The sequence below is a fragment of the Molothrus aeneus genome, chromosome 1 (genome assembly GCF_037042795.1).
Source record: "Molothrus aeneus isolate 106 chromosome 1, BPBGC_Maene_1.0, whole genome shotgun sequence".
Lineage (NCBI taxonomy): Eukaryota > Metazoa > Chordata > Aves > Passeriformes > Icteridae > Molothrus > Molothrus aeneus.
This window is the reverse complement of record NC_089646.1, coordinates 15,723,538-15,748,633: the sequence shown is the minus strand read 5'-3', so window position 1 is coordinate 15,748,633 and position 25,096 is coordinate 15,723,538. Positions and strand designations below refer to the sequence as shown.

At 45.4% G+C, this 25,096-nt stretch overlaps 1 protein-coding gene across 2 annotated transcripts in view; it reads left to right on the top strand.

Annotated features, from left to right (window-relative positions):
* JCAD (junctional cadherin 5 associated) overlaps positions 1 to 25,096 on the top strand; it is a 60,157-nt gene that overhangs the window by 3,873 nt on the left and 31,188 nt on the right. Inside the window, exon 2 of one of the 2 annotated variants that reach the window (XM_066551901.1) lies at positions 5,369 to 5,447. The exons of the other annotated variant lie outside the window; for it this stretch is intronic. The gene's annotated coding sequence lies outside the window, so the exon portion shown is untranslated. The remainder of the gene's footprint in view (positions 1 to 5,368; positions 5,448 to 25,096) is intronic. 2 annotated transcript variants of the gene reach the window in all.

Below are 25,096 nucleotides of genomic sequence, written 5' to 3'. Positions count from 1 at the left end.
ATGACTATAGACCATGGAGCAACCTGGACAGCCCCTCCTTCCACAGAGACAGGCTGTGAAGTTTTGTCATCTTCATCAGCTCCTGTGAGCCCCATGCACACATCAGGACCCAGCTCTGTGAGACTGTGCAGAAACAAAGAACAGAAGGACAGGAGCTGTGAGAACAGTGTGAGGAGATCAGAGCTGCCTACAGCCAGCTGTGGAGGGGGGAAGGAGCCCTAGGAAGCTGTGAGACATTGTTGGCCAGTGCTGCAGGCAGTGCTTGCTGTGCTCTGACAGCCTTGCCTTAGTCAAGGATGTCACAACCAGGAGTTTTAAGCAGGGATTTGCAGGAGAACTGAAACAGAAAAGGAAAAGCAGAGGTGGATACTTATGGGCTTCTGCTCCAAGAGCCAAGGTAGAAAATGGACATCCCTAAATTTTGATGCTGAATAAGTATGGAGTGGAGTTGACAGTTGAAGGAGCAGAGATACTTATTGGGAATGTCCTTGTGGGAGCTGTCACAAAGCAAATAAATCCAGGAGGATGCTGCTCTTACAACTTTGATGAGATGATTACAAGTAGGAGCAGCACCATGACTGAGGCAGTCAAGTCTGTGCATAAGGTTTCTTGCACAGATCTAAAAGAGCTGCTGCCTCCTCATCTGGCACCCCAGCTGGCCCAGGCAGCTCCTTGCACAGCCCAGGGCAAGAGTCAGGTCACCTCGTGAGTGCTAACCCAAAACCTTCATGGCTTGATGAATTGTTTGACCTACTTGAGGCTCAGACTCCACTTAGAGAATCCCATGCTCTTCCTACAGTTTTGGCCTGAATTAAACCAGTATGAACATGACTGGTTCAACAATCACAACACTGTGCCTTGGACTTTGCCTCTGCTGGAAACTAAAGTACATGCAATTAATTCTGTGGTTCCTCAATGAACAAAATGGGTCTTTTGTGTAATACTATTACTCATTTGTTTCCAATTAGTTATGAATCATGAATTGTTTTGTCTCAGAAATTAATGCTATTTTTTTCCCCAAATTATCAGTTTTTACCTACTTTGCATACCCCGATGTTTCCACAGATTCTGTGAGCCAAGTCTTCTGTCCTGATCCATGCCAGAATCTTGGGTTTCTGAATGTAATTGCAGAGTAAGATTGAGGTCTTCAGATCCTGTGGCTTGAGAGAATCAAAATGACCCAAGACCTGAGAGAAGGTTGCTACTTTCCTGCAATTGCATTTCAAATATAAATATGTCTTCATTTTATTCTGCTGTGCAGTGATGTGTGTTAGGGTGAAACATCCAAAAATCTGCTTATGAGTGGATGTACAGATTTTGTCTCCTATCAAGGCACAGCCCTTTCTGAGTACTCTTGTAGTGACCATCTTGGTTATCCAAACAGTGCTCTCCTGTATAAATCAAGTCCTGCTTAATACAGGGGATCTGCCAAGTCTTCAAATGCATCCATGAAATGTGTCACTTGGGCTGTGTGACCTTTACAGAATCCTCCAATTTCAGGGACACTTTGGAAAAGTGACTTATTATGTGCTCTATTGCCTTGCAGCTCAGATGCAGAAGGGGAGTGAATACACAGTCATCAGGAAAGAAATACTCATTTCTGATAAGGCAAAAAGGCCTTACCTTTTTCAAAAGAAGGAGGCTAGCACAGGGTGAGGAAGATGAGCATTTCAGCCTTTTGCACTGGTGAATTTGGGAAACCCCTACCCAGACACAAATTCACACTGACTGGATAGCACTGCCAGGGTTTGCACCCCTGCTACACATCAGCAGAAGGCAGAAATCTCCTTATCAATAACTTCCCTCAGAGAAACAGAATCAAACAAAATGATGTTTGATCCAGCTCCAACACCTTTTCTCATAATGAATTGTTTTGGCCTCTTGGATATGTGTAACCAAATGCTGCTGCTTTTCACACGCAGTTCACTGTGTTTAACTTGAGCGGGATCTTGCTTAAATATTTATTTAAACAATAACATCCCTTGAGTTCTTTGTAAATTGCTGTACAAAATTAACCCCAAACACTATTTTAAAAAATGATTAAACTGGTTTTCTGCCTGAGCACAGTGCTGTGGGCCAGTGCCTCCTTCTACCAGGGCTGAAGATCCTGCAGCTCTGAAAGCCAGCTCCTGCTCCACAGGACTCATGGACTCAGCCCTCAAATTTTTCCAGCTGCTCTCAGAGTTGCAGAGCAGAGTTTCAGAAGTCGTGTTGGTTTTTCCCCAGGACCCCCAAAGTCCTGTAACTTCCAGGAAAAGGCTCCTTTCCTGGATGCAGGAAAATTCCTCTGAGAGCTGTCTCTTCCTACTGGTACCCACAGCTGAGGCTGGAAACACAGCAATGCCAACCCTATGCAACTCATAACTGCTGGGCAGCGTGAGGAAGCTGAGGCTGCAGATTTTTTTCAATAGTATTTAAATTATAACTTCATAACCTGCAGCTCTGGGAATTTTCTGAGCAAAAGACCCTAAAAATACATAAACCACACAACATACTCTCTACTATTTGGCTGGAGTCTGCAAATCTAAGGACTCACTATCCCAAATAAAAATATTTTTTATTATATATAAAAGAGGGGATTCAAACTCTTCATTAGCAGGCCATTTTCTTGTATTTAACTTTTGTTAAAGGTGGACTTACACAGAAGTGTAGGTAGCATTAAAGTTATCTCTTAAAAATGTTGCACTAGATTAGCAATATTGAAGTGAAGAAGAGCAAGAGCCCTTCTTCTGCAATTCTAATTCCACGTTCTTCCAGCATCTTGATGAATCAGTTATTGGCTAAATCAGTTATAGTCAACATGGATTTGGATGGAAATTGAGTTACTCACCAGCTAAAGTAAGTGCAAAGAAGATAATTCATTATGCTGCTCCTTAGCTATAATTGAAGCTCATCTCCTCATTTGAGGCTTTGTGTGGGTTTAATCATAGAGCTGAACTGGGGGAAAAATACCAAAGCTTCTCTGAATCATTTTTATTCTTGCTCCAGTTCTTTATCATTAATTACATCAAGACATATCTTCAAGGAGACAAAGAGTGGTGCCATCAGCCTGCTGCCGCTTAGGTCCCCCCAAAACCTTCACTTCTTTTGCTAAGTGCAATGTGTCTTTGCATGGTCCCTTTGGAGGAAGAGGCAGGCTGCATTTTGCTTGAGATCCTTCTTGTTCTGAGTGCAGATTTCCACAGACTAAATAAAAAAGTACAGCCTTTTAGCACTAACACTAGAGGTGAAGCTGGGAGATCAATCAGCCTTTTCTCAGCTGAAGATGATTGCAGAAACAGTTTTGACCATCAGGAGGGTATTGAACATTACTTTCCTCCCATGCTCCCATGGTGAATGCAATATGTGGAGCGTGTGCCTCAGACATCCTTTCCTTTTTCCAGTCTGAATGGGAAAGACCTCCTTGTACTTTTCTCTCCATTAGGCAAGGCCATGGTCAGCAGCATGGATGAAGTACCACAGTTCAATAACTTCAAATCAATACTTCGTTACTCGTCTCTGTTCAGAGGAAGCACATTTTTCTCTCCATGGGTACATAGAGCCTTTATCCAGCTCTCAACCACCCAGACATCTTGGTCAGTTTTAGGGTTAATTTCCTCCTTTTAGTTTCCTGCCATTATTTCCTCACAGCACCTGGAGTCAACCTTTGCCAGTAAATGTGTCTGAAATAGGATTTCCAGAATAAAGGGGTTTTTAATTTTTTTTTTTTTTCTTTTGCCTGGACCAGTCAATATGAACAGCTACTTGATAGCTAGAGAAGGGTTTTTTCCCAAACTTTTGAGATTCAGCTCTTGCATAGCCACTGGGCCTGGCAGTTCCACTTCAGGGGATCTGAGAATCATGCCTTTGTCCACAATCAGACCAGAAAGTGAAATTACAGAAAATTTTAGGGAACTGCATGGTCCTGAAACTGTAGTTTCAGACATGTTGCTTAACTCTAGAGAAACGAAACATTTTGATGGTTCAGAAAGGAAACAACTTGTTTCTAGTTTGAACTGAATGAAAGCCTCTGAGTTCCTCTCAGTTTGACGTTAGTCCATGCCCTCTCCCTTGTGCCGTGGTGTCTCATGAGGGCTCTTGCTTGCCCATAGCTGTGTCTGACCAGCTGAGCTGCACACACGCCTAACTCACAGCAATCACACTCCTGTGTCACTCCACTGGAGATGGGAGTACCCCTTTCACCAATTTTCTCAAGATCATACACACCTGTAATGGAAGGTAGTCACCCAGACAAGGGACTTTGGAAACGAGGACTGCAGCAGGAATCTCACCTCAGCCTTGGGAACCTGATGAAAGACGCTGTAAAATGCAAGACTGAGGAAACCAACCATGTAGCATGACCTGAAGCTGTGCCAAAAGAAGCAAGCCCACTTATTTCACTGTGCTCTTGCAAGGACTGGAGCTGCCTCCTGGACATGGTGATACTTCCCAACTTTCAACCTCCTAGATCTGGAGAAGCGGCTTGAAGTGTGATGCTCCACATCTGTTCTGGCTGTCCTACCCACAAAACCAGCTGTTTCCTTCTGCCCAGTGAGTGCTGCAGGGTTGGGGAAAACCTGGGCAAGGGGCAAAAGCAGAACCAGGAACTGGTTCTGTACCAGGCACCCCTGCAAAGGTCACAGATGTTTGCATGGCCAACATCTGCTCTGGTTTAATTCAGTCCTGTTTGTGTGGCTTTGTGAGCACTGAAGCAGCAAGAGCCCCAATGTTTAACTACTGTTATTTATTAGGTAGAATACTGCCCAGTCCTGAGCCTGAACTCTCCAAACTGAAGCTCAATATATACAGTCCATCTTGCCTCTCTCCAAACAGCATCCAGCATCAATCACAGCACTGTAAATTGTTTACACAAAACTGCAGACATCATAACTTATTAAATAACTCTCTTGTCGGTCAGATAAGTAAATACTTCGAAAGACTGAACATCGTGGCAGGCTGGAACTGCCCAGACCAGCTCCAAATGGATCCAAGCTAACAGGGGACCCTATTTGCCTTGCCTTTGATGTCCCTGCTCTAAAATGGGCTGAGAAGGGATCTGAAAACAAGCCTCCCTAAGGGAAGCTTATGCAGTTTTAAAGATGCTCAACCTTATGTCGAGATAACAGGAAGAAGAATGTGGAAAGAGTTTGCAAAGAAACTATCTTCCTGAAGAAGTAAATTTGAACTTGTGGGAGTCAGACCCTCCCCCTCCTTCTCCACATCCTCCTCTTCAAACCCAAACAAATCAAATGGATGCCAAAAACTCTCTGCTGCAGAAGGGGTTGAGGGTTTGTTCCTTGGGCCATAGCTGAGATTGCAGGGGGGATTTCTCTTGCTGTTGGTGGAATGGATGGTGGCAGCACCTTCACACAACCACCTCTTCTTGCAGGCAGCCCTCCGAGGAGCTCTGGCTGTCAGAAGGGGAATGGTGCTGGCTCTGCCTCCCACAGTTCCACTGCCTGCCCATGGTAAGTCTCTGTGCTTTTGCAAACAGACCATGGCTGTCTGCTGCTATCGGAAACACCCAGAAACATGTTGTTCTATGAGATACTTGTTTCCAATCATTTCCAACAATTATTTGGGATATTTTTCTTTTCAAATTCACTGAGTTGTACCAGTTCACCTCCTTTTCAAAGGGATTGTGTTATATGCAGGAATGTAGAGTTGAAAGGACGTGAATTTTTGCAACAGGAATTTGTTTTGGAAGCAAGCGAGTTGGAAGGAGAGGAAACGGGCAGCCCACCAAGGGCTTCGGCAGGATTATCCCACCCTTTCAGCAAGCTACAGCCAGGGCAACTCATGAGCTGGGGCTCAGCCTGCTTCTGGGGGGGTAGGGACAGACAAACTGCTCTCCCCAGCAGTTTAATACAGCACAGGATCCAGTCATGTCTCTTGAAACCTCATCTGAAAATCCCCCTCAGGCACAGACCTCACTGATGTGAATCATGGAATCATAGAATATCCTGAGTTGGAAGGGACCCCCAAAGATCACTGAGCCCAACTGTGGCAGCCACTGCGAGGTAGGAAAGCTCCAGCTGGGTGAAGCTGGCTCTGGGCTGCTGCTGTTGGGTCACTGGGGTGCTGAGGAGGGCACTCATCTGCACAGCCCCTGCCAAAGGCCAGGCACACAGTCCATTACCAGATGAAAACTCATGGGCTTGAGTCTAACCTGGTGCTGAATGAGTGACTCAGCTGTGTGTTTGGCATTTACTTGTTTGGTGCCTGACTGGCACCTCCTGGCCTGCATTTTCTCTAAAAAGATTTTAAGTCTTAGTCTTTTGAGATACTTCAACACCTCTCGTTGCTGGTGCATCTGGGTAGTTTTCTTAAAATATATGTTTCCTTGCACTGTGTGTTTCACTGATTTAATGTCAGAGGCATGTGTGAGGCTGTCCATGTTTGCAAAAACTCAGGGGTTTCATCCCAAGGCTGAATCAAATGCTGCCAACACAGCACAGTGCAGACATAAATAAAACATAGCTTGTAGAGACCAACTGTCAGTGGTTCTCAGATCCTCAAATATCCATTTCTGTTTGTGCACAACCATACTTACTGGCACTCCTGCCTCAATATATTCAGTATAAACTGATGATTGATTGAGAAAACAGGTTAAGAAAAAGAAAAAAAAAAAGAGTAATTTCTTACACAAGTGGGTGCATGTGGAGGGGAGATGGGAAAAGGGTGCAGAGGTAACACTGACCTGGTGGCATACAGGGCAGCATGAAAAGGTGTCAATACAGTCAATATGTTCATGTCCCACAGGTGCAGAGAGTTTTCACACCTTGGAGTAAATGTTTCCTAATTCCTAAACACACATGATAGGAAAGAACAGCATGCAGAAGGAAACACATTCTGGTAACTTGCCAGAAGGAAAGGTGTTATTTTTCAAAAGAGAGCTGGAGACACTCCAGCTCTGGATTCATATCCAGCTCTAGCCTCCAGCCACAAATACGAACCTGCACTAATGCAGACACTGTCAAAGAGCCACCACTCTTGTGGGCTGTGTGTCACACATAGCTGTGTGGCATGGCTGTCACTGAGTGGGTGTCCCAGTGTGCTGGATGTACCTGTGGGCATTACAGGAGGAATACCCTCCCACACCTGGAGCCCCAAGGCCCAGGGACTCACTCACACTCTGCAGGACCCCCCAGTTCCCAGAGCCCATCTCAGCTCTGTCCCCTCCCCTCTGCTGGGGTGATGGGTGATCCATTTGTTCCACCAAACTCTGCCAGCCCTGGGTACGTGCCCTGCTCTCTGCTGAGGAGGGGATGTGTGGGTAATCTCTGCTCGAGGCTTTGCTGTGAGATGAAGGTACTGTGCAGCTGGCTCTGTGGTAGTGTTCCTATTGACCAGCACCTACAGGAAGCTTGCAGTGGGGGTAAATTTGCCCTTAAATAAGTGCATTTCTTTTCCTATCTTCATTGCAACATCTCACTGTTTTTTCAACCATTAGTGATTTTTTTCCTCTCTCTCTTAACATTGTCTGTGATTTCTGTGTCAGAAGGGGGAGTATTGTCAGATCACATTCTCATGATGGGAGAGGCAGAAAATCCGTTCTGCATATCATGTGACCTTGGCTTGCAACTCCACAAAGGATTTCTTCAAGCCCTGCTCATTATCTCGTTTTATACTTTAAAGAAAAGCGAAAATGCTGGTGACAAATGGCCTCGTTTATCACATTTAATTGACTGACTATTCTTTTAAGCCTCTGAAACACACTTTGGGCCAAAGCACTGGGAAAAGAACATGCCATTTACCCTGGTCTGCTGCCAGGTCACATTAAAAAATGTTCAGGAGGTGTTTTCTAGATCAGTACATGGAGCGGGAGCAACAGTGTGCACTCTCACCACTTCCCTCCTGGATTCTAGCAACCATGACAGTGTCAGCCCTTTCATAAGAAAGCAGCAGAAATGAGCAGAAATGAGAATTTCGAGTGAAACTGTTGTGGGAAGGGTGAAACCACTAAAAAGTTGTATGTGAAATGTGTCAATACTTCCCTGCTGACTTGGGAGTGCCTAGAATGGGACTGTGGGGGTCTCCCTTCTTCCCAGAACTAATAACAGAACTAACCAACATTTCAGTGACAGCTTAGGCAATGTGAAAATCAGTACCATGCTTGTTGCAGCTATGGCTGGTGTTGTGCTGACTGTAGGTTGTGGAATGACAGCTGGAAATAGGGACTGAAAACCCCAAAGATGCAGTTTGGGGGGATGAGTACACAGCTTTCCCCAGTGTCCTGAGACAGGCTGGCACTGACTCTGTGGGCTGCTGCTCAGCCCCAAGAGCCCACGGGTTGTGATGGGTCATGGGCTGCCCCTAATGTGTACCTATAATGTCATACTGCTGCAAACAAAACCCCAAACACCACTGTAAACTACACAGATAGAAACACAGCCTGTAAGATATCCCTCTTCCCTCAGTTCAGCTCCCCTTGCCAGTGTGAGACTTCACCTAAAGATTTTTCTTATGGAAGGAGATTGTATTCCTCAAAAAGGGTGTATATGGGTATGTGCAGGAAGGTAGGCAAAAAAACCTGGGTTTGATTGAAGAACAGAAATCTAAAGAGAGAAAAAAATGTTGTCAAGCATATAAAGGGCTGATCAACAAGAAAATTAATAACCTGGTCTCTGTCCCTGCTGCAGATATCAGCCACATGCTAAAATTTCAGTCAGGGTGTGTACTGGGTCTGGCTGGGAGGGAGTTAAGAAAGACTTAATACAGATTTAAGGAATGTTTTTAATAGTAAGTGTAGTAAAACACTGAAATACTTAGTCTCAGGAGACTGTGGAGGTTCTGTTATTAAAGATTTTTCAGAACAGGTTATACAGACATCTGTAAGGATTCACCTAGGCATGGGAAGGAATGATGGACTGGAGCCAGCCTGAATCCCCGGGGACCCTTTGCATGAAATTTTCATCACATTAATGTGAACACAAGACCCTTCTTATAGAGTACTAAAGACACCACCCTGTTTTTTCACAAATCCCTCCAAAAACGTTTCAGTCTCTACTGAGCCTGTCCCCAGTTTGGAGATGGGAATATTTTGACTCCTTTCCCCAACCCACTCTGAGACAAAGGGGCCAATGAACCCCAGAGTCACAGAAACCTTTTCTCCCCTCCTGTCCTCTGCCAGCCTGGGACCCCTGGGATGGAAAGGACAGGGGAAGGACCCTTGCTCCAAGTGGTGCTGGAGTCTTGTGCCCTGGGAGAGCCATTCCCACATTGCTGCTCCTTCCCACGGAAGCACACACAGGATACCCCAAAGCCCAGTGCCACCCCACAGCTGCTCACCCCCGGGGACACCAAGGGCCTTCACAGCCCCTGACCACCCCCACTGACCACAGGGGAACACAGCATTGCATCCTGAGTAAAAGATTGACACAAATCCCACAGTCCTGATTAGCCACCCCTCTAATCCCCGTGATGTCAGCGGGGTTTTGCCTGGCAGGATTTGGCCCATGGCCAAAGAGCTCTGGGTTTCATAGTCCTGGCTCTGGCTGCTGGTGGCAGGAGGAGGCTGCAGGTGTGGACCTGCAGGAGGAGCTTGAGCTGGTGTTTTAGATACCCAGCAAGATTTACTGCCAAGTTTTGTTCATCTTTGTGGGAAAGGTGTTTCATGAAGAATGCAAAAAAATCCTACCATGCAGTTCCTCTTTAACTACACAGCACATACATATATGTATATGGACATGGGTTTGATGATATCTATGTGCATAAATACATATATATATATATATATATATAGAGTAAGTATACAGTTTTCATGGCTTTTATAAGCACAGTTTCAGGGGACAAGACAAGGTACATGAGCGGTGGGGGGAGGAAAGGAAGAGAGGAAACTGCTATTGTACACAGCAGTTCTTTTCTAACCCCCATTTTTTACACTGATGGAATGCACCCAGTGACTGTTTCTACTATTTAAGGAAAAAGGTTCCTATACAAAATCCTGTGGTTTTGAAGTGATCCTTTTATAGGCATAAAAAGATTTTTCCATATCCCTCTGTTTGATTTCTTTTCTTTTACTCAGACCTGGCTACTCAAATAGATATTTGCAGAATATCATGCACTGGAATCAGACACTTCATTCCTATTCTTGGTACTGGAGATCAAATATCCCACCAATTTACCACATAAAGCCATGGGGATGCAAACTGAAGTCAGTTTAGCTGCAGGGCAGTGCAAGAGAGAGTTGAATTTCGTCCGGCACCCATCCCAGGGGTCCTGGTGCTGGCAGTGACCCATCACAGAAATGAATGTGCTATATGTTCCACAGCAGGTTTGCCTCTCTCAGGCTTCTCACTGGTGGTGAATATTAATGGTGTTTGCAATCTCATGACTTGGAATAAGAATAACTATATGTTAACCTTGAGTTAATAACACAGGGGTTTAGGCTTCATGTCCTAAACAGCAGTTGGATGCAATGCTCAGCCTGCACCTGGAGCAGGGACCTGAACACTCATTTCACATGTCCCAGAAGTGGGAAATGTGGCATTCCCATCTGCTCAGGCCCAAAACGTGGTGGGCACATCCAGGACAACGAGGTGCTGGCAGTGATGTGTGATGGGGCTGTGGTGTGGGGTGGCTGGGCTGTGTTTGTGGGCTCTCCTGGGCAAGACTCGTGCAGGCAGCACACATCATGTGCAGGGTCTCAGCTGGGACACACAGCCCAAGGGCAGATGCTGAGCTGCTTGGCCCAGCTAAAATCCTGGCATGCAAAGCAAACCCTGGAGAATTACAAGCAGGTCCTGAGACACCTGAGGGTTCCCTGTCTCTCAGGGGAATTGGGCACAAGGGCCAAGCTGGGGATCCAAAAGCAGCACCACACAGCTCCGTGCTTTGTGAGAACCAACACAATCTTTAATTTGGTACTCAAGCCTATACAGTCATATACTGTGCTGGAGGTAGTTTTTCTGCACAAAACTACAAGCCAAGGGATTTACAGAGCTCCAGTAGCTACTCACTGCCAGATGTCTGTTATCTCATCACATACATATGCTCCACAATGGTGCTGGAGCTAATGCTTGCCTGCACTGCCACAGAGACGTGCCTGGTACCACCAGTTTGTGCCGACATAAATAACAACCTGTCCAAGCATCTCCCCTGCAAGTGCTGGGGGAAGGGGCAAGGACATGTGATCCAGATGGAAATACAACCAGGGGCTGTGCCCTTGGTGGATTTGAGTTATGTAATTTGATCTCAATGCAACATGAGAGGAAGTGATTCCTCCACACAGTGCATCGTATTTGGCTGCCTGCTCACTTACTTTTTATGAATGTAGGAGGACTGGTAATAGGGATGATGACAAAACTACAGCAAAACAGCTGAGACCCCAGTATATCATAAAAATCAACCTGCTATGTAGCTCCCCCTTGACAGATGAGGTATGCTCACTCATCCCTGCCTTAAAGTTATGTAAATCTCTGACTTCAGAGGAATAAATTTTGATTTACTCCCACACCGAATGAGTGGGAAATGCTAAAGCTGAATTTTGGATCAGTGGTACAGGTCTCAACTCTACAGGCTTTGAGGATTTTCAAATTTAAAAACATCTTTTTGCTGTATATGAGGTCACCACAGAAAATTATGTGATCCACATATGCTTCCAGCTCATCTAGAAGGAACAAGTAAGGCCAGGCTGAAGATATATAGGCAGAATGGGGATGAAAAACTAAGTGATGTCTGCCCACAGAGGGACAAACTCGTGGCACCCTCCCAAATTGTGGGTGGTCCATTGTGCATTGCTCTAGTCAATGAGAACATTGCACTCATACATGCAAACCTAATTTGAAAATACAGTATTTAAACAAACAATGAATGTATTGTAACCTCATAATTCATACCCACTAAACCTCAGCTCTGTACTCCAGTACATAGTAGCCTTCTCAAATCCTGCAATTTGATTTTAAAAAAGGAATGCTGTGGGCGTTGAGTTAGTGTAGAAGTACACAAGACCATTGATGACTCTGTTTTCATCTCCTCAGAGCATAAGGCAAGTAGGTGATTTATTTTTATTGGCACTGCTGGCAGATAAGCTTCCACTATTACGGAGCTGTCATAGGCTGGGTGGGCTCTGGCTGTCAGTCAGAGCACACCCAGCAGAAAACCCAATTCAGTAATGACATCCTCCTCAAGGATGTGCTGTGGAGGAAGGCTGTGATCCCTGCTTCTCCCATGGCACTTGGAAATAGCCAGGAGTGTTCCAAGTCAACAAAGGACTTGGACTGCTGTTGATTTTTGTAAATGTTGTGGCATGTCACAGGACATTGCAACTCTGCTACAACTGAATGAAAAATGTTCCAATTCAAATAACAACTAAACCCCGAGACTGAAAAATAGAAATCCCTTACAAATATGCCAAGATCTGGTGCCACCAACCCCTTTTGTAGAGTGAGGCCAAGAAGACCAAGCTGGGGCATTTTCACTTGGCTGTTGCTCTCCCAGCTTCTACAAAAAGCTGTGATCACCTGGACTCTGGAATTAAGAAGACAAACTTTTGATAGATATTCCCACTCTTGCCAAGTTGTAGCTAATTTATCCAGATCCTACCCTTTCCTTGAAGGAGACCTTGATTATCATGCAAATGACAGTTTTACCCCATTCATCTGAGATCTCAGGAGGGAAAGGAATTTTTTAAATTAAAGATTGCTAGAGAGGTCTAACATGTAAAAAGATTATGACTAAAAATGGATGATGAGGGCTGAATATCAGATTATATTAACAGCCCTGAAGAATTGCTCCATAGCTTTAAATTTCTGTGCTGTGGGTTTGTGTGTCTCCACAGATGTACTCACACTTCTTGGACAATGGCAGCCTACTCTGTACTCACTTCTACTGTGGAAACAAGGCAGCTCTCCTGCAGCTTCAAGGCCAACAACAAAGATATCCCAAATAATGGCAAATCACAGCTCCATATGCACATGCACATTCTTTGAGCAGGTCTGAAAGCATCAGCAGTGGAGAACAGAGCTATTCAGACTTTTGTGACTGAAAAATTTTCTTCCCAGAACTCGAATTTTGTCACTGTTTTCCTTTAAGTCACTTGTTACACAAAAAGGTTGCTTTTGAACAAGTATTTTGCAGTATATTTTAAAAAGACAGCTGTGATTTAGGTGTACAGTTTTTGAAAAAAAAAACCTTAAGAAATTTAAATGTCATTTGTCCATCTTTAGTACCAGGTGCACAACAATTCAAAAAATATCAAAAGGTATTCTTTATATTTTAGGGGTCTCTTCACCTTGTTTGTCCATCTCTCTTGTACCCCCAAAGGCTGGGCCCCTCCTGCCTTTCCTTCCTTACTGAACCAGATCACCAGAGTGGTCCCAGGACCTCAACACCACCATCACTGATGCACTCTGCATTTTGGAGAGGGATGAACATCCCCCTGTGCCCTCTGTGCAGGGGAGGAGCTGCACCCTGGGCCACCCATGGGACCTGATGGGACATCCCAGGTCAGACCCTCAGCCATGTGCTGTACCCAGGGCAGCTCCTTGCTTCTCAGCCAGAGCTTTGCAAAGGTCTGAGTTTCCTCCAGCTGGCAGCTGGGCATGCTGCTTTCCTTGATGAAATCTGTTTGGAAACAGTGAAGATCTGAGGGCTCCCTCAGCCGGAAAATCAGATTTGGCTTACCTGAATGTCAGGTCAGCTGAGCCTGAGTTAATAAACAGCTGGGGATGAAGAGGGACAAACAGTGATGGAGTGGCTTCTGGGAGCCTGTCAGAGTGGTTTCCTGCAGGGTCTGGCCCTTGGGGCTGCCTCAGCTGCTGCCCTGAGCCCCCCTGCCCTGGCAGCAGCCAGCGCTCGCCTGGCCAGGGGCAGCTGGTGCTGGTCAGAGCCAGCTCCTCGCGTGTCCCAAACCCGTGGGGACGTCATGGCCTTGGAACACCTCTGCTATAGCACAGCCACACACTGCTTGGTGCAGATGGACTGACAGCATAATGTCACAAGCCTCCTCTTGGTGGGAAATGCAGCTAAACAATCCAACTTGGTACTTGTCCCTGTCAGTCAGGGGGTGAGGTCCCACTGCTGCTGGGATCCCAGACTCTGGGAACAGGAAAATGGACTGTCCCTGTTCACCGTACCTGCTTCCCTAACCACATAGCCAAGGCCCTCCAAAAATGTCCATAGAGGTGGAACAAAGTGGATTATGTGAGGATTATTTCAATACAGTAGCTCTAAACATGCTGAACTGCTTGAGGAGAGTGTTCCTGCTCTGTATGCCCACCTCCCCTGTGAACCCCACATATCCCCTTTCCCTGGGCATGTCCTGCCCAGTGTGGAATCTGAGCACCCCCACACTGAGCCCAGAGCTCCTTTCCAGGGTGGAAGAAAAAGGCAGACTCCTCCCAAGTGCCGTGGGTTGGTTCTAGGCCTGCTGGCACAGGCAGGGCTGTGCCCACACTGTCAGGAAGCTGTGCAGGAAGATATCTTGCTTGGGAAGAGGGGACAAAGACAAAAAAATGCAGAAAACTGCTGAAAATGTGAATCCTGGTTACCATGGCTGTAATCCTCCTCAGAACACCTCTATGCTGCAGCTGAAAGAAAAGTGGTTCAAGGCAGCCACAGGCTCTGCCATGGGGATTTCATGGTCTTCAGACAACATTTGGGGTGGCAGCAGGTGCTGCAAGGGGCATCTCCAGGCACACACTGGTTATGACAGTGCCCCTTCCCACAGATGTTTTGGGGCCCTGGCATGCCTGGATTTGGACCCCTTCTCCTTCCAAGGCATGGGTGCCCCTAGGGCAGGGACCACTCCACTGCATCCTCCACCCCTCCTTTTGGGCCTCTCATCACAAAATGGACACGGTGGGAAGGCACTGCTGGAGGTCCTCTGGGGATTCTGATCACCAGCCCTTACCCTGTTTGCTCATCTCCTTCTAGTCAAAAATGAGATTATTCCCTTCAGCTGCCAGAGGCTGAAAATTAAAATGAGTCAGATCTGATTTTGTATGACTGCAGTCAGACTTTCTGTGCTGTGCAGGGGAAACAAAGAAAGGTGAAATCCCTGTGGGGATGGATTTGCAAAATTCTGCGGGAAATTGGTATTACAGATAATTGTTTCCTGCTGAAGGGATATAACAGAACTTTGCAGAAAAGCTGCCCTTTTCAGCAATATCCACTGCAGTGTACCCAGGCACAAAAGTCTGTCTCTAGCATGAATATGCTCCACTGCACATTTTCCTCCTGCACCTGAAATTGAGTACTGGGTAATTCCACTGGGATCTCCTTTAAAAGAGACAACATAGTGTAAATGATAAACCTGTTAAATTACAAATGAGGTGAAATGGTGGGTGCTTTGGCCTCTGGAGCATCAAGACTTTGATTCTTAATGGTAGCTGTTGAGACTTACAATTGAAAATGTAAAGAGAAAATTATTGACTATCAGAACAGAATCCCCACTCCTAGGCAGGTTCATGCTGCCAGAAGGCACTTTTCTCCTGTTTGACTGAGCATAAAAAAAGACAATTATGAGTAGTTTCTTCTTTGTATCTAATTCCCAGTATTTTGAGAGTTTGTCCTTTTTTTTCTCCCTGTTGAAGGCACTATGTTAAAATAAGTCATCATTAATATAAAAAATATGACAATTAAAGTAGTTCTAGTTTTCATCATTGTATACAGTGATGGATATGCTTATATATATTTAGAAAAAAATCTATTTTTTCTCTAAGCCAAGACACCATTGGTAGGCTACTCTGAGCTACAGTAGTGTTAATAGTGGATGGGAGAGTGGGTCCTCAGACAAGCTCCTCTTTATTCTTCCACTGGTTTTGCCGAAGGAGAATGATGACACTTGCTGAAGCAGATAATGCCATCCATTGAACGAAGCCCTCTTGCTCAGCTCTCTCTGACAGCTCTAAATTTGAAGCAGCAGAATCTTTGACCAGACAAAAGAAAACTTCTGCTTATAATTATCACAATAAGACCAAAACCAAGAACAGTGTGACTGTTTTATTAATAGTGTGCTTTGCTGCTCCCAACCTTTGCAAAATCTGTGTATCTGGCTCTCCAAAAATATTACTACTTGGACCTATTTCATATGGATCGTGAAGGATAAAGACATTCCTGAAAGCTCACTTGCCGGCTCTGCTGTTCTGCCAGCAGCAGTAACTTGAGAAGGAATCATGGCCCCTTTGAAGTATGGATCACAGCAGGGCCAGAGGATGGGGCCCAGACAGACACACGTGGATGGACAGATCTACAGGAGATTCATTTGCTGTCCCACAGTAGCTCTCATCTTCCCTCTTCTGCTGCTCTGCAGTTTTCCTGCTGAGGACACATGTAGGCAGAGAAGACACCAAATCCCAAATCTTGTCCTTGAAATCTTTTCAGAAACACGCTTCCACATTGGGATCTTCTCCTGATTGTGGGACGAGGTGCCAACTGCAGAAGGCTGGAGCAGGAAGTGGCTCAGATCTCATGTTTTCCCTACACATCTCAGTAATAGCTTTTTGAAGAACTAGAGCACTTTTGCAGAACTGAAGGGTGCTGATGGCATTTGGTTTAACATGATAAACTTTTCTTGTCATCCCAAATTTACTGGCTAGCAGATCAGCTCATCTGTTAGATGGGTATAGTGGCTCCCTGACATCACCAAGAGTGAATGTGTTGCATCGATTAAGCCTTTTACAGCCCAGCTTGGATTTAGGTAAAGAGCAGTAACCGAAGGGCTTAATGAGGAAAACAGCCTGTGCATGTAGAGCTATACCTGAGATTTATATTTGAAAAGTGCAAGTTTCTGTCACACAGAGCCCTAACTGCTTTATCAGACAAGAGGAGAAACCTGGCAAAGCGTAATGGTCTCATGGCAAGACATGTGAATGTAGTCAAGATGTCAGAGCACCCAAACATAGTGCAGCAAGGGATGCTGCCATCCCAAATAAGCAGTTCCCAGCACTGAAACTGTGTGCCTCAGTTTGTCATCTACTCAGAGCTTTCTTGGAAGTAAATGGCTTTTTAAGAGCAAGGTGAATAAGCTGTAGTAGAAGAGCAACTATGCTCTTTCTCACTCCCTGTAAGTCACTGCAATTTATAATCAGTTTTCTGGCAACTATTTTGAGCTCTATCTTGAGAAAAGAGGCACATGGACGTACATACTCTGCAATGTAATAGAGGAGTTGGTTATTGGAAGATTTTTTTACCTCGTTAGGAATGCCTTTAAGCTATTCTATTCTATAGATTTCTATTGAGAGGTGGCAGTATGAGTGGATTTGAGCCTTGCATCCCATGACCCATCCAGTTTCCAAACAAGAAGCAGATGCCAGACCTGCCTCCACCATTCCCCATCAGGCCACCAGTAGCAAAAACAGCGGAGGAGAAAAACCCCATTTTCTGTGAAAGGCATCTTCATCACCTCTACTGTGGAGTTAGAGAGTGGGAGGAGAAGAGTGTTACATGGGGGAAACATACTCAAGCCAAGCTAGTGACTGCCTCCTCCCTCATCAGCATAAAATCACCTTTGTGCTGTTCTCTTCATGATCTTCTGTCTGCAAAGAGCCCCACGGTGGCTATATCAGCTGGAAAAACCAACATTAGCCACAGTTTGAGCAAGAGCAGCTGTGGCTGCTGAATTCAAAGCTCTGGCACATCCACAGAGTGTCTGGGTATCCCAAACACAACCACCTCATTTGCAGGGCTGCACAGCACAGACACAGCAGGCAGGCTCTGGTGGCCAAGCCCTGTCAAGATGTCAGCACCTAGAGTCAACCTTCTGCAGAAGTCCAGGTTTTTAAAGAGGTTCAGGGAAGGGGCATACAAAGGGGGGAACCTAAGTCCTTAGGCAGCAGTGAATCACTGTCTTGGATTTAGGCACCTAAGTGCTTTTTTGGACTTCATCCCAAACACTTCATTGAGTGAGTGTTGCATTAACAACAGCCCAGTCAGAGGATAAGCAGCAACAGAAATGCTCCAAGATGCTATTTCAATGCATCCTAGAATGCAAACAAATGATGCTGCAGAAACAGCTGCACTGGGTTATGGTGTCATTGCCCCGGGCTGCTTCCTTCACTTGTACAAGGAAACTCCCCTCAGCAGAACTTCCTTCACTGCAAAACCTTCAGCCCAGTGCAGTCCAGAAATCCATCCAGCCTGGAACCACTGACTTGGTGTTGAAATGGGTGTGCAGGTCCCACTATCCGTACATCTGACTCTGTAGAGGGGAAGGTGGCAGGTAGAGAACAGCATCTTAAAGCAGTATTGTTAGTTCTGTAGGGATTTGTTTGCCTCTATTTTCAAATATGTGGGGTAAAGGACCCCACAACTTTTGCAACTCACTCTTCAGCTTCCCCTCAGAAATATCTAAGTACCTACATGATTAGTGGTGCTGCTCATGACCACTAAGTTCATGCTCAATAGAGGGACAACAGAGGCTGATGGGAATAAAAAAGATAGGGCTGTGTGTGCCATTTTTCACTTTAGGCAAGCATACTCTGACTTTGGAGGGTAGGTGTTCAGGTGAACACTGCCTGCAGGGCACAACAAAAGATGGAGCTGAAGTAAGAAGATTCAGTTCTATTTTAACTTTCCCCTTGGAGTGGATGCAGCTTGACTTCTCTGATGTAGGCTGCCTGGCTGGAAGTTGCACATGCAGGGGAGGGTTTAATCTCCTTTCAAACAGCCCTTCATTCAGAGGCTGGCTGGCTGCTTTTCTCCCAGAGCACTCCAGAGCTTGAACAAAGAATCTCCTTCCAGGTTCAGATCTCTGTCAGGTGAAGGCAGAACTTATGAGGTCTCACATTAGACAGGGGGATGTGGGACCCCCAGAGCAGGGACTTGCCTGAGGGGGTGACTGGGTTTGGGCACAGTGGCAGTGCAATTAAAGTGTGTGTGGGGTGTAAATGTCCCACAGCACCCTGGTCTTTAAACAGCCTGTCTCCTCTGAGGGATGCCTGCATGATGCTTCTCTATCACAGTGCTGCAGTATGCCCAAATGGCAGGGGTGAAGCTTGATCCAGGGAAGGAAAGGATGTGATAAAAAAGGCTTCAGTGGTGTCTGTTTCTCATCTGAAGTAGAGAAAATATGGTGAGGTAGAGGTGTAATTTCCACAGATGAGTCTGGAAGTCCTTTAGTGAATTTGGGGCTGCATAAATTTTGCATAAGGTGACCTCAGAACAAGCCCACCTCGTAACATGCACATGGATGCCTTTTGATTAATCTGAATGAAGCTTTGCTAAAAATAATCTTCTATTATTTTTATTATTTTGGTGCTTAGTTCCATTTTCTCTCTGGGGAAGGAAGGAAGGAAGGAAGGAAGGAAGGAAGGAAGGAAGGAAGGAAGGAAGGAAGGAAGGAAGGAAGGAAGGAAGGAAGGAAGGAAGGAAGGAAGGAAGGAAGGAAGGAAGGAAGGAAATAGAACAATTCACAGCTTGATCAGGAAAATCTTCTGGTAAGAGTCTGTATTTCTCTGCCTTCCAAGAAAGGTTTCCTTGTAATATCAGTATAAATTTCAACAACATAACTAACAGATTTCAATGACTTTCAAATCCAAATGAAGCCCGGTACACACTGACATTCTGGTGCTGCAATCCTTTGCACAGTTGCTGTAACTTAAAAGGTTGTCAAGCAAAACTGTGTTTCCATAATGCTGCTCAGATAAGTTCTTGGTACCAGTACTTTTCCAAAGAAGTATCTCCTTTCCTATCTCTTCAATAAGCAATTCCACTGGAGAGTAGATAAGAAATGGGGATGACATCTGTATTTGCAGAAATGTGTGTAAAAGAATAAGAGAGCAAATAAGAGTTAAATTCAAGACTAAAATATACATGCACAGGGCAAGATTATTACTGTGGGGCTGAAACATATCCCCACTCACTGTGCTAAACCTGTCTACAAGCAGGTAGAAAGGAAGGGAAGAAGCTTGGAAAGCTGACCCTGTACCGCAGGGATGCTCTGCACAGCTGTATTTTTCTTTTTCTGGTTTTCCGCATGAAGCAGAGGTGGCTCTGTACCACCCCCACAGATAACAGGACACTCCCTGTGTGATTTCATAGTGTAGCCAGGCATTTGGAGAAGATTTCTCTATGAAGAATGGATTTGAGTCATAATCCTTTGACCCCACGGCCCATCCGAGACGGCCGTGACATGTCGCCGCTCCCCGATAACGATTTCCGCGGTGTGAGCTGCTGCTGGGCGGGGGCACGTCCCTGGCCTCCCTCCAGAGCCTGGGATCTGTGCAATCTCCAGTGTCAAGATGTGTTTGGATACGGGAAGCCGTGACACTGCTCTGTATCAGATAGATAACAGGAGCAGCCCCTCGCTCCAGGAGACAGACGCCTGGTGCTGGGTGCTGAGCGGCCACAGCCCGTCCCTCTGGGGCTCCTTGCCTGCTCTTTAACCCTGCATGACAGTCACGTCTTCAAGGGGCTGTGGCTTGGAAGATAAACATAGCTTTCCTGGTTCAAAAATTACAAGCCATTCTCCCATTTTTTTCTTTAACTGAGGAAGACTGTAATTTCAGCATTTTGGGTGAGGCTCTCTGTGGGAATGTCCTGACATGAAGGGGTCTTGCAAACTCTTGTTGAACTTTTTGAGTGCTCCCATTACAAACAAGCCTTTCTTCACTCTGTGCCCTTGCTACTGTGCTCAGATTCTCTTATTTAAAAACCCCAAACTACCTACTGGAGATAACTTTCTCCCCTTGATCTCATAAAAGCAGCTCATGCAAATTCACTGGAGGGAGGCACTATTTCAAAAAGGGCAATGCTGCCTTTTGAAACTTAAGATTTGAAAACTAATATTACCACAGCTAAAAGCTGAAATCAGTCAAATAGCTATTAATTCAGTCCTTATGGACCTAATAGAAACTATGACACAAAGTATTGCTAAAAAGAGAGTTTATTGTATATTAAAACACAGTTTCAAGGATGCTCTCCTCTTCCTGGGAGAATCTGCACTCCCCAGGGAAGGGCTCTCTGCAGAGGCTCCACCATGACTGGTACCCAAAGTATGGCAATGCTGGGGGAAGGAAGTCACTCACAGTGTTTATCTCCAGCCTCCTGGTGGCAAGCAGGAGGACTACCACGGCAATGGTCGGCCCACAGCCCATGGCCACTGATCCAGCTGCCCCTCCTGCTGCTGCCCCCTTGCCAGCTGCACACAGGTGCCTCAGCCCCCCTGAGCCTCTCTGTATGGCAATGAGTGGGCCTGGGAGAAGGGAGTAACCTGCTCCAGGGCAGCTTTCCTTTATCTTCCCAATAATTACAGTCTGATCAAAGTTTTGAAGACTAGAACCTTTCCAGACACTATTTCTTGATATTTACTGCTGTAGCTATATGTTCTTCTGCCATCAGTATATATTTTATTTTGTTTCTAACAAACCCCAGGGCTTCAGTTCCCTCTTAATAGCAGTAATTTCACAGCCCAGACATATCAGTGTAAATAAATAAGAATGATTTTATCTGTACTGTATTTGCCATCTTCCAGCTTATTGTTTATACATATATGTTCAGGAAAGGGAGGAGACATTCCCAAAAGGCCTCTCTGGTTTCTACATTACTTCACATACCTTTATCACTCTGGCCCTTGTGCTTCTCTTCCCCCAGGATCTCCACTGTTTCAGAGTCTACTCTCCCAAATAAAGACCTGGTCAGCACCCATTATGTATTTGCAAGTTAAATTATCTGTACTAGTAAGAATATGATTGCAGCTGTTTTGAAGATGAAGTTGATTCTTCTCTTTTTCCCCCAAGTAAATTTGAAATTAATTTAATGAAAAAGGCAAAGAATTTTTTGCTAAAGCCTATGGGTCACCTCAGTTTATTTTCAGTCTTCACTGTAACTCCAGCAGGTCAGTATCTGAGCTTGACACAGTAAATCTGGAGTCAGAAGCAGGATGGTGCTGAGCTGTAGCCAGATGTTTGATAGGAGGACAGGGTGGAACCCACTGCTTGACTGGACTTACACTGGACATCAGGCATGACCTGGTGGCTGCTGAGCACTCACAACTACATGTGAGGTGGGCATTTCCACAGACATCATCAACACCTTGTGGTAACTTACGAGTTCTGACCAAAGGCTGCTCTTCTTTCAGCTTATTTGAAGTCTGTTTTCCTTATGCTCTAGTCTGCACAATGATGTTAATGAGATCCACAGCTCCTACTAATTTATTGTCATTACAGAAATCAAGCTAAAACCTGTACCTGGAAAAAGACCTTTTCCCAGCTGCACGTCTCTCTTCCCAGTGTCTGTGAGTTTTCCCTCCTCATCAAGTGAAGCTCACATCTCTTGCAGGAATGCCAATGTGGCATTCACAGCTGAGCCTCCATGTGTAGCTTCATGGAGATGGATGGAGCTGCCATAACATCTGCATTGTACCACTCTGTACCCTGGTACATAATGCATATACTATCAAATCTACAGAACATTATTAAGGAAATGCAGGGATTGGTCTTCTCTGAAGTAGAAAGCATTCAAATGTTAAACTAAGAAAAGTAGGATAGATCCAACACCAACATGCCTTGCTGCTGCATAACTTTTCTCCTTTTATCTTCCCCTACCTTTGGGGGATGACTCTTCCTCCCCTCATCACCTTGCTGAGAGGCCAGCTGGAGCTTCTAATCCTTCTCAAGAGCTTTTCAGCTGGATGACTGTACAAATACTTCAGTCAAGAAACACCCCTGAAAAACAAGGCTTAGCTGTTCTGTTCCCCAGCTGGGTGACAGGGGTAATTACTGTGATAACTTCCCATTTCTCTTGGGTGTTATGATGAGAAACTCATTAGTTATTTTCTGAGTACCCTGAGCCAAGTCCTTGAATGAAAGAGCTGTAAGGATTGTTTTAACAATATTTAGCACTTCAAAAGTTTTGGAAGCACTACCTAATTTTCCCAAATGTAAACCAGCTAAATTCTGCAGGGTAATTTGTGTGCCACACCCCTCAGCCTTTTCGTCAGTCTTCACAATGTTCAGGAACTCACACTCATATGGGTGTACGCTTCCTCCGTGTTAACTAGTCTTTTATTTTTAGCTTTTTTCCCCCATTTTTTCCTCCCTCCAGCACACTTTCATGTGTCATACTTTAGGACTTCAAGGTACATTTGACAGACCTGATAGCTTAGTCCTTACACTTAAAGGAAAATACTCTCCATGAGTGCACTATTTCTGCTCCTCAGCAGCCAGTGGCCCAACACCTTGCACAGACAGCAATTGAATCATCAGCAAATTAAATCATCTTTGCAGAATGGTCACCACCTGACATCATGAACTATTTCCCTCTATTCAATACCCACCCAGCCCTCATGCTCTTTTGGGATGCCTAGGAAGCAATAAAGCAGTTCAAGAAAAGGATCCCTGAATACCAAGTCAAAATACAGCTAAAGAAGCACCAGAGAACTGGCAAATGAAAACCTCCCTTTTCCACAGCAATGCTTAGTGTTTCCCTTGATGTAGCAATAAAATATCTGAAGTTTCTCTGTTCCAAGCTAAAAAGAGGTGCCAATTGTATAAGCAAGTGATTACTGTTGGGATGGGCAATGTGAATTTTTTCTTGCAAAAAGGTAATAGCTATTTTGGTTTTGACTAGCAGCTGTTCCAAGTAAGTTTAATATCTTATGGCTGTAACATGCCATATAGGATAGACAAGAGGAAAAAATAACCAGGGGTTTAATAGCACATCTGTGGCTAGTTAGTTATGGTAAACTTCAGGTATGTGGTGATTTCAGCATATGTTCCTAAATATTTTCCCAGCAACTGGATCTAAGACAAAAACTGTTACAGTCTTTTGGGGAGTAATTAATGCACCTAATCACTTCCAACCCCACCAAATTATGAAAAAGTATGCTTGATTTCACTGTAAAAAGCACTGATGAATGATCACCTCCAGAAATGAGGCTCCAAGCCCACAACAAGTTCTGTAGGAATGGCAGGAAAGTTCCGATCCTGAGCAGTGACACTGCTGATGGGACATAAAACATAAACAGAGGGCTCCCAGTCAGGGAGTTTTTGAGGCCAGGGAGAATTATAAAGGCATAAAACAGCAATATCTTGCATCGAGCAGAGCACAATTTCCCATTCACTTGGCACAGTGATGACACGCTGCAGTGCTGTTGCTGAAGAGTTGGCTGGTGTGCAGCATGTCTCTGTGTTTTTTCTTTTCCCTTCCCTCTAAATTAATTCATCTGTATTTCCCCCATCTGGCCTGTCTTGCTCATGTTTGTGTGTTTCTGTTTTCCACAATTTCTGTCCATAATGGCCACTTGCAGGCCAGACTTGCAGAAGCTGCTCTTCATCTCCTGGGGAGCCAAGTCCTGGTGCTCCCTGCTTGCCCAGGCACGCAGACCTGCTCTGCCATGTCCCACAGGATCTTGATCTGAGCCTGCCTGCTGTGACACAGGGATACTCTACTGCCTGCTGGGTTCATGCAGCCCCACTGTGTTCCTGTCCAGATACCCAGCTTTGCACACACAGCCACCAGCAGCTTTTGATCCGTGGTTTCTTTGCCCTTCTCCTTGCAGGGGGACAATAATGGTTCTCTCCTCTGTTGCCCCATGAGTCACCCTGCTCCATCACACTGATTTTTACCCACCTCAGGAGTCCTACATGGCAGGACAGTGAGTGGCTTTACTGCTCTTTTCTCTTCTGCAAACTCCATTTGTATGCTTTTCTCTCAGCCACATTTAGTTCTTTTAGCCCTTTAAGGATGAAGCTCTAAGCTCAAGAATGTCTGACTATGGTCTGCTTCTCTGGAAAGCCAGGAGAGGGAGATCTCCTCAGGCAGCTGCAGGACTGTGGCCTTTGCAGGGGAGCAATGCTCCATCAGTTGTGCACATTGACCATCAAAAGGCAGAATTCTCTCCTGCCTCCTCTTCTTCCCTTCATCTTTGCCCTTCTGGCAGTCACAGTCTGCACTGCAGTAGCAACCTGAGACCACGACCCCGCTGATCTGGGCACCGGGCAAAGGCACAGCGAGAAGCAACATCTGCCCAAAGAACTTGCTCTCTAACAGGCAGAGGGCAAGGGGATGCAGGAGCAAAGGGAGTCCCTGGCAGCTGCACTGATGCTGAGAAGCTCAGCCCTCAGACTTCCCAAATCACAGACTAAGGTGTTACACCAACCCTCTGGGCAATCCCCCTTGGACATTAATTGGGGCTGCCAGCCATCATTTGTTGTTAATTGTGAATCCAGCCCAA